This window comes from Triticum urartu, chromosome 3, assembly GCF_003073215.2.
Source record: "Triticum urartu cultivar G1812 chromosome 3, Tu2.1, whole genome shotgun sequence".
Classification (NCBI taxonomy): domain Eukaryota; kingdom Viridiplantae; phylum Streptophyta; class Magnoliopsida; order Poales; family Poaceae; genus Triticum; species Triticum urartu.
Window position 1 is genome coordinate 52,066,035 of NC_053024.1, and position 19,692 is coordinate 52,085,726.

The window sequence follows — 19,692 nt, forward strand, 5'->3', positions numbered from 1 at the left end:
AAGTCATCGTCGGCGCAACGGCCGAACAGGCGGTCATAAGAAAACCACCTAGCCAGAGAGTTTGGCCAATAGCCAGAGCTCCCTCAGCAATAGTGCCGTCTTTAAAGAAGGGACGAGACATCCTTCCTTGTGGCGACGGCACAGCGGAACTCTCAATGAAAGCACCAATGTCGGTGTCAAAACTGGCGGATCTCGGGTAGGGGGTCCCGAACTGTGCGTCTAGGCCGGATGGTAACAGGAGGCAAGGGACACGAAGTTTTACCCAGGTTCGGGCCCTCTTGATGGAGGTAAAACCCTACGTCCTGCTTGATTAATATTGATGATATGGGTGTTACAAGAGTAGATCTACCACGAGATCAGAGAGGCTAAACCCTAGAAGCTAGCCTATGGTATGATTGTATGTTGTGATTGTTGTCCTACGGACTAAAACCCTTCGGTTTATATAGACACCGGAGAGGGTTAGGGTTACACAAGGTCGGTTACAAAGGAGGAGATATCCATATACGTATTGCCTAGCTTGCCTTCCACGCCAAGTAGAGTCCCATCCGGACACGAGACGAAGTCTTCAATCTTGTATCTTCATAGTCTAACAGTCCGGCCAATGGAGATAGTCCGGCTGTCTGGAGACCCCCTAATCCAGGACTCCCTCAGTATCCCTCGAACCAGGCTTCAATTATGACGAGTTCGGCGCGCAGTATTATCTTCGGCATTGCAAGGCGGGTTCCCCTTCAAATTCTGTGTACCTATCGAAATAATGTCCGGTTCCTTGTGATGTTTTGTACTTCTTGGCTTCTACGCCCAATAATGGCTACTTTCCACGTGTCGAGCGAATGTGAAGAGCCAGGGTGTTTTCACATTTACCCCCGTAGCTATGTAAATGAGCTGTCTATTTAAAAAGACGAGGATTCAGATCCAAATCACATCATCCTCCCTTGCCGAGTCTTCATCAGAGCGTACCCGATAGAGATCCATTCCAGCACGGCCGGTCGACGCAGCTCCTCCTCTCGCACCCCTAGTTCCAACCCTGGAGATTGGGAGAGATGTTCCATCCCGCACAACAAATTGGTGATGCTTCAGTCCAAGGGATATCTCCCCCCAGCGTACCTGGTCCCGGGTCGAGACGGGCTTGCCACCTATAATGGCGGGGAGCAAGCGGAGAGCCGTCCCAATCCCTCCAAGGGAGAACGGGTATGCCTTGTCCCTTATCTGGTAAGAGGGCTCGGATTCCCAATCCATCCGTTTCTCGGAGGGCTTCTGGGGTTCTATGGCCTCCAGCTGCACAACCTTACGCTTGCCTCCCTGCTGCATATCGCGGGATTCGTAGCCCTTTGCGAGTTATTTTTGGGCTGTGAGGCTCATTTCACTCTGTGGAAGAAGCTGTTATGCCTTGTGCCCCGCTCTAAGAAAGGATCAATTAATATATCAAGTGGGCGGAGCCGGAGTGTGGCGTATCGCTGGGACCGGATACCTATCCGGGACCCCGAGGAAGACGTCCGAAGACTATCCTTCATAATGGTTTTATATAGAAGATGTCCCCCTTCCGGACCCTATTCGGATCGGCCTTCCTGAGTTTGACAATGCCCCTTTGAAGAAGCGCCAGAGCTGGCGTCCACGGAGCCCCCTGGAGGAAGACGACCAGGACATTCCTTACCTGATGAGCCGGATAAGCTCTTTAGCTCGATCCGGATTGACCATGATCAAGGTCATGGCTATATGCATTATGCGGGGGGTGCAGCCGCTCCAGTATAGAGGCTACCCCATGTGGGATTTCAACGGGGAGGATGATGCCCCCCGCCACGGCCGCAAAGGGCCGGGATCGGCTGCTGATCTAATACAGATCTTGTCCACTTTGTACAAGGGAGAAGAGGAGGAATTCCTCCGTGTCAACCCACAGGGCGGATTCTCCATGTACAATCCTCCGAGCTGGGTAAGCGGAGATTTTTTCTTGCCCATCCGTTTCGTATTCCCGTAGTTTAAGTATTCATTCTTGCGATTTCATCGCAGGAGCTGCGCCAGGCAGTAAAGGAGATAAACAGCCCTCCTCCACAGCACGACAAATTTGTCATCGTCGAGGCTTGCCTCGTCTTCGAAGGGAGGCATGTAATTATCATCCTCCGCCTCTCCATCTACCGCTCTCTTGGGAGGGTTGTGTCGGTGTCAAAACCGGCGGATCTCGGGTAGGGGTTCCCGAACTGTGCGTCTAGGCCAGATGGTAACAGGAGGCAAGGGACACGAAGTTTTACCCAGGTTCGGGCCCTCTTGATGGAGGTAAAACCCTACGTCCTGCTTGATTAATATTGATGATATGGGTGTTACAAGAGTAGATCTACCACGAGATCAGAGAGGCTAAACCCTAGTAGGTAGCCTATGATATGATTGTATGTTGTGATTGTTGTCCTACGGACTAAAACCCTTCGGTTTATATAGACACCGGAGAGGGTTAGGGTTACACAAGGTCGGTTACAAAGGAGGAGATATCCATATACGTATTGCCTAGCTTGCCTTCCATGCCAAGTAGAGTCCCATCCGGACACAAGATGAAGTCTTCAATCTTGTATCTTCATAGTCTAACAGTCCGGCCAATGGAGATAGTCCGGCTGTCCGGAGATCCCCTAATCCAGGACTCCCTCAGGCTGGCTTCTCCATCCTCCTGCTCTAAATCTTGCTGGAGGGGATTGTCATCATCTTCGGCACTGTCCGGAGTGCTATTATCTCGTGTGCCGGTATCACCACTTTTGCTTTGGCGAGACTTAGAGCGGCGCCGTTGTCGTCGGCGCTTGGGTTGCTTCTTGGAGGGGTCATCCTCCATTGTCCCGTCGCCATTGCCTTCTTTGGGTGTGTCTACCATGTATATATCATATGATGAGGTGGTTGTCCAGTGCCCTGTGGGCAGTGGTTCATGTTCGTCTCCTGCATCGTTGTCCATACTGTCGATGTCTTCGGAGTCAAAGTCGAGCATGTCAGTCAAATCGTCGAAAGTGGCTACTAAGTGGGTGGTGGGTGGGTGGCGAATTTCTTCGTCATCCGCATCCCAATCCTGTCGGACATAGTTCGGCCAGGACTCTCTTGACAAGGAGAGAGACCTTAATGAGTTCTGTATGTCACCGAAGGGCGAGTGCTGAAAGATATCCGCGGAGGTGAACTCCATGATCGGTGCCCAGTCAGATTCGATAGGCACGGGCGCAGGCGGTTCGGAGTCCGTGGCCGGGGAAGAATCCAGCAGTTTGGCGTCACGGCTCTCGTGAAGGGTAAGGTCGAGACTTGGCTCGATCGCCGCTGAGAATGCGGCCTCCGTGGCGGGGTCTATCCACCCGTCCATGGATGGCGCAATTGGCTCCGAATTGAGGGTCGCAGCGGTTGCCGGTGCGGTCTCCTGAACACTGTCCGATGGTAGAGCTAAATCATGCTCATTGTGACTGTGCGACGCACTCGGCAGGGGCTCGAATCCGTCGAAGATCAAGTCTCCGCAGATGTCAGCCGTGTAGTTTAAGCTTCCAAACCTGACCTGGTGGCCAGGGGCATAACTCTCGATCTGCTCCAGATGGCCAAGCGAGTTGGCCCGCAGTGCGAAGCCGCCGAATACAAAGATCTGTCCGGGGAGAAAAGTCTCACCCTGGACTGCATCGCTATTGATGATCGAAGGATCCATCAAGCCTAACGATGACGACACAGAGGAACTCTCAATGAAAGCACCAATGTCGCTGTCAAAACCGGCGGATCTCGGGTAGGGGGTCCCGAACTGTGCGTCTAAGGCGGATGGTAACAGGAGGCCGGGGACACGATGTTTACCCAGGTTCGGGCCCTCTTGATGGAGGTAATACCCTACGTCCTGCTTGATTGTTCTTGATAATATGAGTAGTACAAGAGTTGATCTACCATGAGATCGAAGAGGCTAAATCCTAGAAGCTAGCCTATGGTATGATTGTTGTTCTTGGTCCTACGGACTAAACCCTCCAGTTTATATAGACACCGGAGGGGGCTAGGGTTACACAGATTCGGTTACAAGGAAGGAGATCTACATATCCGTATTGCCAAGCTTGCCTTCCACGCCAAGGAGAGTCCCATCCGGACACGGGACGAAGTCTTCAATCTTGTATCTTCATAGTCCAACTGTCCGGCCAAAGAATATAATCCGGCTGTCCAGATACCCCCTAATCCAGGACTCCCTCAGCCATCATTGACCCCTACTACAAGAACATGAAGGTTGAGTGCAAGAAGGACAAAATCGCCCGGCATACTGCATGCGTGCATAGACTGGATGAAAAACACGTCAAGTACGCGGCCAAGGACGCGTACACAAGCTAAGAGATATACAAGTAGATCGTTGACATGAGGAATTGCCTTCGTCGTGCCCCATGCGATGGATCGAGCACAGAGTAGTGGCGACGACGTCACAAGATGTAGATGATTAGATGATTGTTTCTCCTAGTTTAGAATGCATGTAATTGTTTACTTTGGTGTGTGTGAATCTTTTGTATAGTCACTTTTGTAATTAGATGTCCAATTTTGGTTATATATGTTGTTCTTCTATAGACAGAGCAAATCACATCGCACGTGGACTAAACTAGGGAAACCGTCGGTGATGATTACATCAATCACTGACAGTTGTATACCAACAAGTGTTTGTCCACAACACACACAACTTATTAGCAGGAATCATCTATATTGTTATTGGTCTTCCCACACATTTCTGATTACTGACGTGCTTGCCTTGTATCACAGACATCTTGACAAGTTGAACCATTTTTGTTGTTTTGCCTCATCACAAACAGTTCATCCGAGTGAACAATATGCCCTTTGTCGCACACATCTTCATCTGGCTGATCATTTATGTTGTTTTTGCTTGTCGCAAACAGTTCAACTGACTGAACTGTATGTCGTCTATCGCGCACACCTTGATCTGGCCGACTGTTTCTATTGTGTTGCCTAATCGAAAATAGTTCATCCGAGTGAACTGTATGAAGTATATCGCACACACCTTGATATGGCTGATCGTTTCTATTTTTTGGCTCATCATAAATAGTTCGTGTGGATCAACTGTATGCCACGTATGACGTATTAGACGTGCAACTCTAATCTGAATCGTGTTTGATGACTCCCCAATCGCAAATAGTTCGTATTATTGGGGAAGGTTTTATTGGGACATCATTTGCGATTAATGCATCGCACACAGTTTCGTTGAAGGGTCTCTGATTGCAGTGTCACGTTAGCAGCATCCTGCAGGAGTGAAACACACCGCAAAAGAAGATTATATCGGATAGAACTCCAAAAAGATTGCGGAGAACATTGTATTGAAGGCCAAAGAGAGAGAAGAAGCTATCTAGCTACTAGCTATGGACCCGTAGGTCTGTGATGAACTACTCACGGATCATTGGAAGGTAGCAAGGATGATGTAGAAGCCCTCCGTGATCAAATTCCCCCTCCGACAGAGTACCGGAAAAGGACTCTAGATGGGATTGTGAAAGAACAGAAGCTTGCGGTGGCGGAAAAAGTGTTACGGTTGGCTCTCTGGGGGTTTCCCAATATTTGAGAATTTGTAGAAGTGGAATTAGGTCACACGGAGCCTTGTGGGGCTCACAATGTAACAGGGCGTGCCCCTAGTTGCGCCCTATTGCCTTGTCGTCTCCTAGTTCGTCATCTAGACTCCTTCGAATGCTTCTAGGGTCTCTTATGTCTAGAAAAAATCATCAAAAAGTTCCGTAGTGTTTGAACTTTGTTTGGTACTGATTTTCTAGAAAACCAAAAACAAGCAGAAAACATGAACTGGCACTGGGCACTGGGTTAAAAGGTTATTTCCCTAAAATGATATAAAAATGTATAAAATGCATACAAAGTATCCAGGATTGGTAATATAATAGCATGAAAAAAATCAAAAAATATAAATACGTTGGAGACGTATCAAAGGGCCCTAAGAATATCTCTCCATCGTGGGAGGAGCAAATCCCACTCTCGAACTATCTAGTCCCCTGTCAAACTATCCGATATGCCTGTAAGTTGTCGTTATGATCACCGTGTTACATGCGACGTTGAGTAACCCCAAAGCCCACCGTACGGTAAGAAGTGACTACGATACTCGCTTGGTCTAAGGAGCAAATTCACATGCTAACACTTTGTGTTATTACTATTGATTATAGACGATAATACCTAAATTCATAACAGACAAGATTGAGTCGATTGAATATGACCTTCCTTTCAATGTCACAATCTCAATGTTGTTTTAGGACTATGTTACACTTAACGATTTCCTAAGATCTGAAAAACTTTATCACCGAAAACACTTGTGCTAGTCCTAGAGGCAAGACTAGGAACCTTTTATTTTACCATTTATCATTCCGCACGTGCATATGAGTTTTCCACTGAATCATATATTCCAGGATCATAGCAGTTATAAGATAGAATATAAACTCTACAATTATGAATATGAAAATATAATAATACAAATATTATCGCCTCTAGGGCATATTTCCAACAAATACCAATGACACTAAATCATTCTTTGCTAGAAAATGTCATTATTTTGATTGTGTTTAAGTTTTTATTTCATTTTTTCTTTAATAGAAATGACTGTGTCACTAATTCATTCCTTCTTAGGAAACTTCCTTTTTGCGCAAATTTCTCAATTTTATGTTTATTCTTGTTTAGTACAAATAGTGCAAGTTATGTGCAAAATGTTGACAATGGCCTTTGGATATTGTGTATATTCATGACATGCATAGGTTGATATGCCTGCTAGATGGAAAGATCGATAACAGCCTTTGGATGCTGGCATATCTACCTGTACTTTGGACTCTGCGTCTGGTCGTCTTCCGTTTTTTGGAATCTCTGCCTAGCCTTTGGACACTAATGGCCTTGCCGGTTGGCGTATGCATGAGTAAGTTCTCGCTGATCGTGATGAATGGTCTGGTAGGTTCACTTGTCTTCCTTCAGCTCATGTGGTTTTTGGTGGGTGCAGGGTTTGTCTATCGTTAGTAAATAAACAAGGCAATTACAAATGCAATATGAATATAATTACTTCGAGGCAATTCATCAGAAACATTCTTCAAATGGTTCGCCTAATTTCTTAATTGTTGTTATCCCGCAATTACGAGATGAGGAATGGTTGGAGCATAAAAAGAAATCTTGGAGTCCATTCACATGCTCAAGCAAACGATCTATCTGTCGCCAAAGAAATCTATATATGGGCAATGATCATCGTCAAGGTAAATAGAAACGCAATGCGACCATATTCGTTCCCAGACAGTCGAGCAAAAAACCTTCAAATAGTTTGTTTAGTTTCCAAGTTGCAGTTGGCCTCTATGACAATGACGCAATGGGGCATCTAATAAAAACTATAGGTAAACAGTAAATCTGGATATCTGGATAGTGCACCCACTAGATTAATTACACATGTAATCGGGCAACACTAAATGCAAATATGTAATACACTTATCTCTATATAAAATGAGGGCCTATCCTAGCATGATATGGTTAGTCTTATTAATGCTTTAATAAATATACCAATCTTAGAAAATCAATTTTAGCACTTTTTTGGCATGGGAGCGTTCAATATGGTTATCAGATATCACAAGGCCATCCATAAGATTTAGGTTCTTATCCAACAAACGAAATCTACATGTAGGTTTGTTGGTTGGAGAGATGTTGTATTTAAGTGTGCTCACCACCATAGCCCATATAAAAAACCAAGTGGTGTAGAAGTCTTGCATAACCAAAGATTGATCAACACACCTGACTAGTGGTAACATCTTCCACAAGAAAGATGGCTAGTTCTAAAGTAATGTGGGTGTTCTGCCTCCTAGCTTTACTGGCCTTCACTTCTTGTTCCTATCATGTACGAGCAGAAGATCATGCCACCAAGGAGAAAAATGAGGTGACGGAGTATTGAAAGAGGTACATATTCAAAAATTATGGTGATCAGTATCCTGACTCCCACGGGAAATGTTGCCAAATAGTAAGAGAATCAAGACACATCCATGCTATATGCCAGAAATTCACGCACGCGGATTTGCATAAGATCAGTCTAGCCAAGTGGGCTCATGTTACATATTGGTGTGGCAACGGATTGCACCCAGGGACTAATTGCGCAGGTGTGTTAATATCATTATATATATATATATATATATATATATATATATATATATATATATATTACTAGCATTTTGATATAATTTTCTAGCTTATCTTCATGAAATTAATTACTTATGAGGAACTCAATCTCATATGTAGATTTCATCGTTCCAGATTATAGTGCGCCACCACCTCCAGAATACTCAGCGTAAAGGTGGTCCGGTAAATTAGGAAAGGAGTGTTATGATATGGAGCACCTAGTCTAAGGCAGTCTTAATCCCCAAAAAAATAAGGCAGACTTAACGAACAAAGGAAGAGTATGGTATTGATGCTTTATCATGGGACCTCTGCAATAATGTATCATACTTTAAATGATGTGATTAATAAAAGGATTGCCTGCATGTTTTCTTTGTGTTTAGCATGATATTTAGTTGTCCGTCCACATACATGGCTTCAATAGATGACTTTCACTTCTCATAAAATGGAATGCTGAATTAAATCAAAAGTCATGAAAACAAACATAGTTTGTTCTATTCCTAATACTCACTATAATAAACACTAATCAAAATTTTGTGTTTGTCGAGTGTCATAGTCTTTGCCAATATCTATTTTACGGGATATCAGCAGACCACCTATTTGACGAGAACCACACTCGATAAAAGCAAGCACTTGATAGAGTATTTCGTTTGCCGAGAGCTATGAGAAAAATACTCGGCAACCCCAAAACACTCGGCGAGTGCAACTTTTGATGAGAGCTCGCAACATAGTACTCGGCAACTAGGAGCCATGGGGAAAATATCCAGTGATACCGTCCATGAGATGATACCATGCTGCAGAACCATGTGGTGCGTCATATCTGCATGGAATGGACATGATCGATTCGCTAATCTATTTACATATGCTCCCTCGTAACGTTTCTGTTTTGCCCCATGAAAGTACTGTGTCCTTGCAAAATTACAACAGTCTCCACATCTGTCCTCCAGACCCCTGGTTCTCAGTTTCTCACACAACAAATACTTTGAAAATAAACCGGGAAGACCTGGCACATTTCACTCATTCTTACAAAAAAATCACTGGAATAAAAGCACTTCAAAACATTTGTTTGAAGTTGTACCAATCTATGAATAATTTCGGACAATTTTTATATAGTTCACAATTGTTGTGGCACTGATGTATACAGCCACAACATTTCGTAAAATTATCTAGTATTTCCTCCATCCAAAATAAGTGTCTCAACTTTGTATTAACTTTACTACAAAGCATTGTCGGACCTAGAAATAAAATGGAGGGTGTGCACACTTTAAAAAAATTGAAGTCTATTTCAGTTTACTTGCATGGGCCTTAAAAATAAGCTAATTTTTACATGGTGAAAAAAATGTTCTCCAAAAATCTAGGTGTGCCATGGCACACCCCTGGGTATGCCACCGGTACAAAGTTGTACTAAACTTGAGACACTTATTTTGGGACAGAAGGAGTACAAAAATTATCATTTTGAAATAAATTCTGATCAACATCCACCCAGCTTCTCCACTTCCATCCATCCACTACTATTAAGAGATCAAACAAGAACTTTTTTATGCACACCCCATAATTAGCCCCACAACACTGCACCACCCAGTCAGCGCAACACGATTAGTCCCACAAATCTCAATCTAACGGCCGTATTTAATCTAATAAGGGGTGGTGTGGATTTAGCAATTTCTAATGACTGATCGTACTCGATCAGCTGAGGAGTATTCCAACTACCAGTCCCGTGTTTCCCTACAAATCATGCGATCTGATTGGAAACTAAGGAAACTCAATCAAATCAGCTCCCTCGCCCTTGAACTCGGCTTTTGTCTTCCTTGCATCACCACCACGCCGGACGCTGCCCGCCAACACCGTAGCCTCGCAGCACGATCGCCATCGCCGATTGTTGCCGCTCGCAGCGTGGAATCCGTCATCAACGTAGCGGGCACCCAGCAGCCTGCCCTCGCTGCATCGAATCTTTCATCGACATAGAGGGCGTATAGGAGCCTGCCCTTGCAGCCTGGCATCCGTCCGAGAGATCACCAGTGCAGCCTGCCCCGGCACCCGCGCGGCCGCGCCCACCCTGCACGTCCCCTGAACCAGCCGGTAAAACTAAACAGAAAATGTGCCTAACCAGATTCAGACATAAAGAGATCTAAAGAGAAAGCAGTTGCTTAACAAAGCTAGAATACATGACGAACAAGTGATGCAAATAAAGCTGACAAACTAGCATGGCTAAGTACTATTATGAATAGACACCTCCTAATTTTTTTGTTCAGTTCCACCATCTCACAATCCTCTGTGTATTGTTTATGCAAAACTTGGCGTTACTTTTTCGAACCATGCAACTAGCAAGATGGAAATGGACTATTTTCTCCATGTTTTCTTTTCATTCATGACGGAGACTTCTCAAATTAGCCAAAAATGGGGACAGAATATGCAGAGGCATGGGCTGACTTGGACGGCCACGCACCAGATACAGACTGAATTTATTTTCACATGATCCTAAATTGGCATTGCATGACCCTAAGCAGGAAACCAAATTGGAGGATCCATGGGCGACGCCATAGGAATCAAAGGTAGGCTGAGCTGAGCACCGTAGATCGATCTCTTGCACGGGAACCCCAAGTGTAGAGCTAGTAGTCTGATACAAACCTAATAACAAAACAAATCGAACTAGGAGAGGGCCTAGCCACCCAGCGGCAACCCCCTACACAAACTAAACACCAGGCCAACTAAGAGGACATCGCATCAGTTTATTACATTCCATCCAAAAGAGAGAGGGCTAAAAACTCATGAAAAGCAAAATGGCAATATCCGAAGAAGTAGAATCTTCTGCTCCCCGAAGCATCACATTTGTAGCCTTGGTACTCCGAAGCTCCACCCCTGCGAAGCTTTGTAGATTTCACTTGCCATATGTTCGATGTGTCTTGCCCCCAGCATCATCGTTCTTTCCCCTGGGTCCTTTTTATGCAAAACAGCCCAGTCAGCGATCCAGTTGCACATTCTTTTGACGATCCCAATCGGGTCGTTTATGATTTTCCTGAAAAATACAATATCATTCCTACTATTCCAAATTGCCCACAGTAAAGTAGAGGTACCAGTCAAAACCATTTTCTTATCATTTTTGTTGAATTTATTTAACCCGCTTCCAAAGCAATCATTTAGATCTTTTGGAATAAGTTTAAGGTTAAAAGCACACCCAACCAGGTTCCAAATGAGTCTAGCAACAGAACAAGAGAAGAATAGGTGACCTATATTCTCATCTTCCCCACACAGCACACAATGTTTGTCTCCTTTTGAGCCCCTTTTCAGTAAATTGTCTGTGGTTAGAATACTTTTTTTTATTCAGCAGCCAAAGAAAAACTTAATTTTCGCAGGCACTCTCACCTTCCACAGAAATTTCTGTGGAAAGCCAACATCAGATTTAACAAGATGCAAGTATAAACATTTCACGGAAAATTTTCTGTTTGTCGTCAACATCGACATGGGCGTATCCCTCCCTCCATACATTATTATTTCCTCACACCTCCTTTTTAAGCTGTCCTAGAGATTTTGAGAGTCCCCAAAAATTGTTATTCTAAAAGACATAGCCCCCACCCCCTATCTATCACTTCCCTGATAGTGATCTCCCTGTCATTACTAATGAAATAAAGTGAGGGGTAAGCCTCCTTCAGGGATTTATCATCCACCCACCAGTCTTCCCGGAATCTAGTATTTCTACCATCACCAAGTTTTTTCTTTATGTGAGGGTAAACCAGCCCCCTAATTTTAAGAAGGCTAGACCAGAATTGTGAGTACCCCTTCTTGTATTTGACACCAGAAAGGCATTTGTCTTTGAGGTATTAAGATTTAATAATATATTGCCAAATTTCAACTTCATCTTCAAGTTTCCAAATCCATTTAGCAAGCAAAGCAATATTGAAATTCTCAAGATTTGTTATTCCTAGCCCACCTTGTTGTTTTGGAAGACAACAAGTTTTCCTCTTAACTAAGTGATACTTCTTCTTATCTTCCTCGGCTTGCCACACTAATATGGATCTGTAATAGTCCACTTTTTTCATAACTCCAGCAGGGAGTAGGTAAAAAGACATCATATAAATGGGGATATTTGTTAGGCAGGATTGTACCAGTGCAACTCTACCAGCTATATTGAGTAGTCTGCCCTACCAGCCGGCACATCTTTTTCAATTTTTTCAGTCACATTCCTCCACATTTTATTTCTAATTCTTTTATTTTGCACTGATAAACCTAAATATTTCAAAGGCATTCCCCCAAGGGCACATGTGAAGATCTCTTGGTATAAATTCCTCTTAGTTTTGGCTTCCCCAAAGAGATAGATGTCACTTTTATGAAAATTTATTGTCAAACCTGACATTTGTTCAAAGGTAGTCAGTATGAATTTTGAATATGTCTAGCTGATTCCTCATCATCCAGTATCAGGAATATAGTAACATCGGCATATTGCAACATGTTCACCCCATTCTCATGAATGTTGGTAAGTACCCCTGTAATTTATCCTTCAGTTTTAGCTTTATCCGTTATCATAGCTAGGGCATCTACAACTAGATCAAATAAAAGAGGGGAGAGAGAATCTCCTTGCCTAAGCCCTTTGAAAGTTTTTAAAAAATGTCCCACAGTGTCATAAACTTTCACCCCCACCTGACGCCCCCCCCCTCATGGTGTGTGTCACCCAATCACACCACTTATCAGGGAAGTTTTTCAACCTGAGCATTTTGTGAACAAAAGGCCACTTAATTTTGTCATATGCTTTTTCAAAACCAAGTTTGAACAACATAGCATTATGTTTTTTGTATGAATTTAATTTAGAGCATCATGCAAAATAACCACCCCTTCCATGATATATCTACCTTTGACGAAGGCAGTTTGTATGGGTGAGATTATAGAGTTAACCACTTTGCTAAGTCTATTCATCAAGACTTTAGTAATGATTTTGGAACTAACATTTAACAGGCAGATAGGCCTGAATTTTCAAAAAAATTAGCATCCTTAACTTTAGGGACTAGTTTAATAATCCCATAGTTAAGTCTACCCTTCCATTGTGAAAATCACCTAGTATCCTTTTTCAGATCATTTTTAGCCATATCCCAAAAGTTCTGATAAATTTCAATAGCAAATCCATCTGGTCCTGGACTTTTATTCTTTTCCATAGAGAATACAACCTCTTTAATCTCATCCATAGAGAAGGTTTTAATCAGCTCTTCTTGTGCGTGGGGAGAAATCCCCTCAACCCCTTGAATGTTAAGGTTTATGTTGGAAGTCTCAACTTGTCCAAACAAATTTTTGTAAAATTAAGTAATGTAATCCATAAGCTTTTTTCCCCCTCAATCACTTTCCCATATTGTTCCAAATTAATAATTCTATTTTTTCTCGTCCTCCCATTCACCTTAGCATGATAATACCTAGTGTTGGAATCCCCCTCTTTAATTTCTCTATCTTTATATCTCTGCAGCCATTTAATTTCTTCCAGGTTAAGTAACTCCTTCAATTCTCTCCTTAGCTCTTTTTGAATGTCTCTCTCATGAGCATTAATACCTCTCGATTCAGCATTCTTGTCCATTACATCCAACATAGCCAATAATTCCATTTTTCTTTTTCTATACATGGCATTTGCATTTGAAACCCAACCTTTAATTTTCTGTCTGATATTCCTAAGCTTTTTTTGCTAGGTGTCCTTGCTGGACCCATTGCAATTAACCTCCCAATTTTTCTCAACAAATTCTTTAAATCCTTCCATATGCATCCACGCGTTTTCAAATCTGAAAATGGATGGAGCAGTTCTTTGTTCCCCTAAGTCCAACAATAAAGGGGTATGATTAGAAATCTCCCTTTCCAGTGCAGTAACCATGGTCATAGGGTGTTTATCTTCCCAATCTTGGCATATCAATATTCTGTCTAGCTTTCCATAAGTAGGTTCTGGCAGATTATTTGCCCAACTATATTTCCACCCACTTATAGGAATATTTCTAAGCCCAACATGTTCTGTTATAGCATTTAACACAAAACTGACATAGTCAGTACCCCCTGGTTTGTTTTTCTCAGAGCTATTTCTGATGATAATGAAATCCCCTCCAATGACACAAGGAAGAGGGTTATCTTGATATAATCTGGATAATTCAGCTAGAAAGGTTGTGTTTCCCTCTTTTGGGGCATCGCCATACACAGTCACTAGATTCCGGCTAAATTTAGTTTTTTTATCAAATAAGAGCATCCTTACAAAGTAAGTCCCTTTTTCTCCTTGCAGTAGATCAAAGTTCTCACTATTAATCCCAACTAGGATACCACCAGATTTTCCCCTAGGGACAATCCATTCCCAGACTAAAAAAATTCCTCCAAAAGGTTATGGAGTCCATTTTTGGAATAGTCTCCTTTAATAGTTTCTTGTAATCCCACAAAATCCAAGTCTTTCTCTACAATAGTTTCTCTAATAAAATTTCTTTTAATGTCCTGTTTAATCCCTCTAACATTCCAAAACATACCTATCATTGTTTCTTTTTTGTTTTCTTATCCCCCCCTATTGATATGGCATGCTTCCCAGCACTATTTGCTGAGGTGCCAATCTTTTTTTCCTATTGCTAGAGAAAATATTTTTCAGATTATCATAGTAATCCAGTTCTAATTTTGTGTCAGAATGGTCATCTCCAGAACATAAATCTTCCAATACAGCATCACCAATGTCAATAGGACTTGGTGAGCTTTTTGTTTTTGTCTCATCTTCTTGGTTTTTAATGTTTTGGAGATATAAATCGCTTCTAGCCTATTCCATATTGGCAATCAGGTCTAGATTTTGATTAACTAGATCAATAGTGCATCCAAGTTCAACGCCCACATTTTTGCCATGTCAAATAAGGACATTATTTCATCTGAAATGGTAGGAGACTTACCATAATTGTCTTTGTCAGTAGCCCTTTCCTTGGCCAAATCTTCAAACCTAGCATCTTTTTATCCAAGTTCCTGTCACTTATTCTAGTAGGCCCATCTTTGTCCTTATCCTTGTCCTTCTCCTTGTCATTTTTAGTATTAATGCCCAATTTGGATCCCAGAGACTCCACAGAATCCTGGCTGGCATTGTAATCCACTGGTTCAGTGTAGTTGTCTTCTATCAGTGGATCATGTGGGGTGTCTTTGTCATAATCATTTTTTTCTCCAAGAACCTCCACAGTCAATTCTTTTTCATCCCATAACTCAATCTTCTCCATGCACTTTTCTATCAGTTCTTGTTGATTCTTGATCATGTCCACCATTTTATTTTTCTCTTCCTCCCAGGAATTATGCTTTTTGTCCTCTACTGCCCTCCAAGCTTCCTATCTAAATTTATTTTCTTCCATTTCCTGTAGCTTTTGTAGCACTTTTTCTAGATCAGCTTCCACTTTTTCCATCATTCCAACCTCAGCCAAATATTCTTTCTGGATATTAAGAATTTCCTCATCATTGTTTTCTCATTTCCTCAAATTTTGAGTCCCACACTGCCCAAGAAATGTTTTCCTTGCTCCCCTGGCATCCACTCCACCAATTTTGATTTTTGTTCTCATGTCATCTGAGTCTGCATCCTTGTTTGTCACAACATCTTCATGTTTTCTTTTGTCCTCATACCATGTAACGCCCTCAATGCGGCTATATCTCCCACATGTCGAAGCACGACTTAGAGGCATAACCGCATTGAAAGCAATGTCGCAAGTGAGGTAATCTTCGCAAACAACCCATGTACATAAATAAGGGGGAAAGATACATAGTTGGCTTACACTCGCCACATCACACAATTACATAAATAAGTCATTACATTCATCCAATACACTCAAGGTCCGACTACGGAACCAAAATAAAGATCAACCCCCAAATGCGACAAAGTCTCCGGTCGCCCCAACTGGGCACCACTATTGATCATTTGGGAAAGACACGTAGTAACGGCGAGAGTCTTCATCGAACTCCCACTTGAGCTCGGTCATATCATCTGGAGCGGTATCATCGGTCCCTGCATCTGGTTTTGGAAGGAATTTGTGAGTCACGGGGACTCAGTAATCTTAGACCCTCGCGATCAAGACTATTTAAGCTTATAGGTAAGGTAAAGGTATGATGGTGGAGCTGCAGCAAGCGACTAGCATATATGGTGGCTAACATATTCGCAAAAGAGAGCGAGAAGAGAAGGCAAAAGCACGGTCGAACAACTATGATCAAGAAGTGATCCTAGAACAACCTACGTCAAGCATTACTCCAACACCGTGTTCACTTTCCAGACTCCGCCGAGAAGAGACCATCACGGTTACACACGCGGTTGGTGCATTTTAATTAAGTTAAGTTTCATGTTATCTACAACCGGACATTAACAAATTCCCATCTGCTCATAACCGCGGGCACGGCTTTCGAAAGTTCAAATCCCTGCAGGGGAGTCCCAACTTAGCCCATCACAAGCTCTCACGGTCAACGAAGGATATTCCTTCTCCCAAGATAATCCGATCAGACTCAGCATCCCGGTTACAAGACATCCTCAACAATGGTAAAAAAAGTCTAGCAACACCGCCCGAATGTGCCGACAAATCCCGATAGGCCAGCCCAGAGTTGCCCCTGGTGGCCACCGGCGGCTGACAAGGTGGACCAACACTCAGAAGAGCACTGGCCCGGGGGGTTTAATAAAGATGACCCTTGGGCTCCGGAAACCCAATGGAAAAAAGAGGCTAGGTGGAAAATGGTAAAACCAAGGTTGGGCATTGCTGGAGGAGTTTTATTCAAGGCTAACTGTTAAGGGGTTCCTATTATAACCCAACCGTGTAAGGAACGCAAAAATCCGGGAACATAACACCGATATGACGGAAACTAGGGCGGCAAGAGTGGAACAAAACACCAGGCCTAAGGCCGAGCCTTCCACCCTTTACCAAGTATATAGGTGCATTAAGATAAACAAGATAATATTATGATATCCCAACAATAAACAAGTTCCAACAAGGAACGATCTCCAATCTTCACCTGCAACTAGCAATGCTATAAGAGGGGCTGAGCAAAGTGGTAACATAGCCAAACAATGGTTTGCTAGGACATGGTGGGTTAGAGGTTTGACATGGCAATATGGGAGGCATGATAAGAAAGTGGTAGGTATCGTAGCATAGGCATAGCAAAAGAGCGAGCATCTAGCAAGCAAAGATAGAAGTGATTTCGAGGGTATGGTCATCTTGCCTGCAAAGTTCTCAGAGTTGCCTTGATCCTCGTAGGCATACTCAACGGGCTCCTCATTCACATACTCGTCTCCCGGCTCTACCCAAGCAAGAACAACAAGCAAAAGGAACACAATCAACCACGTGCAATGCTCAGGTAACACGATGCAAACATGGTATGATATGCGGGATGCGATATGTGATGCATATGCATGATCTGGAAAAGAAAGATTGAACATGGCCTCAACATGGAAAACCAAGAGTGCCACTGGAAATAGGAGTTGATTTCGGTTGAAATCGATACAAAGATCACCGGAATCGGATGCATAGTTTGGAAATGGCAAGCAAAACAAATATGGCACCAGTCTGCGATTAACAGCAAGTAGCCTTCTAAATGCATCAAGATAATTAAGCTACTGCACCCAAACATGGCAAAAAAAATACATGGCAGGGATCCACTCATGATTCTTGACAAAAGATGAACACTGAGCTACGGCTAAATCACTCATTAACAGGTTCAAACAAGCATGGCAAAAGTGCAAAAGATAACAGGTTTCAGACTTTGTGAAATTAACAGCATGTCAGGAATTTATCATCAGGAAGCAATGTTTAGAGCACGATAACTACATGCTACAGGAACATATCATGGCAAAGCAAGGCATGGTATGAAGCTACTCTAAGCATATAACAAAAGTCCCTTAGTGACCATAAGCCAAAAGGGATCAGAAAATACAATTGCAAACATGCGAACATAGTAAAAACATAAACAGATTCAGACTTGGTGAAAAACTGGAGCATGCAAAACAGATTAACAAGTAGGCATGTTTACGAGCTCGATGCACTCACTACTAGGCATTGCATGACAAACTAAGTATACACCCAGAAAATATACATGGCATAGAAGCTAGACATGGCAATAACAATAACATAGCATGCACGGATCAACAACAACAAGCTCGGCAAAATTGCTAAACATGTTAACAATCTGCCAAGAACATTTTATAGCAAAAGTAGAGCTTGATTGACTCAAGCGAGGGTGCTCCATAATTGCAAACAAAGATATGGATGGATAGATCACAACATTATCTACAAAACATCCTTACTGATCATCCTCAAAAGAGGCACGGATCACTAGGAAACAACATGAACATATGGCATAAAAATTACAGCAGGACAAGGACTTGGTGAGATTCGAAGTCCCTGAAATCAGCATCATTGAGTAAGCTACTTTGCATGCTTGTGCTAGTCACCACAAAGATCACAAAAATACATGGCATACACCCCTGTAAAGATGGCATGGCATATTTCAAAACACATGTAGAGCTCAGGATCATAGGATGCATACATTAATCATGGCAAAAATGACAAAATGCCATTTGCTGAAATAGATCTGACATAATCATCACATAGCCCTCTTGCAACAACATTTCGGACATCAAGATGAACTCAAATGAAAATGATGCAATGTGATGAAATGATGTACTCGTCGAGACGAACATTTTGATATTCTACATGCACGAATCGAAGCTACGATGTGAAAGTTATGGCATGTCAAAGAATGCAAAAATAATTAGGGTTAGGGACGAAAAGTCAACCCCGAGATGAATATGGATCTGGATCTGGTGTGCACGCGGCCTGAGGTTCAATGGCGCAAGCTTGTCGGGGAGTCGCCGGACTTGTCGTTTCGAGGAGGAGGAAGGAGAGGGAGCCGGATCTAGGGCGCGGCTCGCCGGAGCTCGCCGGCGGGAGCTGTGGGGTGGCCGCGGCTGTAAGGAGGCGGCGGCCCGGTGCGGATGGTGGCGGGGTCGGGTCACCGGCGACAAGGCTCGTCGGCGAGGTCGGAGAAGTGTGGCGGCGGCCGGAGCGCCGGCGATGAAGGCGAAGGCGGCGCGCTGCAGGAGGAGAGGGGCGGCGGGCGCGGACGCCTCTGGCCCGGTAGGCGGCTCGGGCAGGCCTCCCGCGGGCTCGCCGGGCCGGAGGAGAGAGAGACTCGGTGCGGGACAGGTGGCGTGAGGCGGTTGGCCGCGGCGGTGTGTCCGGTGCCGGCGGACAATGTCCGGCGCGCTGAGGATGAAGGGGACTAGGGTTAGGGGCGAAATGGACCCGGGATTGAAATGGAGGGGTCTATTTATAGAGATAGAGGGAGCTAGGGAGCTCCAAACGATGTGGGGTTTGCGGCCACGCGACCGTGATCGAACGATCTAGATGATAGAAGGGGTTTTGGTGGGTTTTGGGCCACTTTGGAAGGGTGTTGGGCTGCAACACACACGAGGCCTTTTCGGTCCCTCGGTTAAACGTTGGAGTATCAAACGAAGTCCAAATGGTACAAAACTTGACACACGGTCTAACGGTTGTAAACCAAGGCCGCATGACAAGTCTCGGTCCAATCCAAAAAAAATTAACGCCCGCACACTAAAAGAGGTAGAAAGGGACACCGGAGGACATAGGAGCG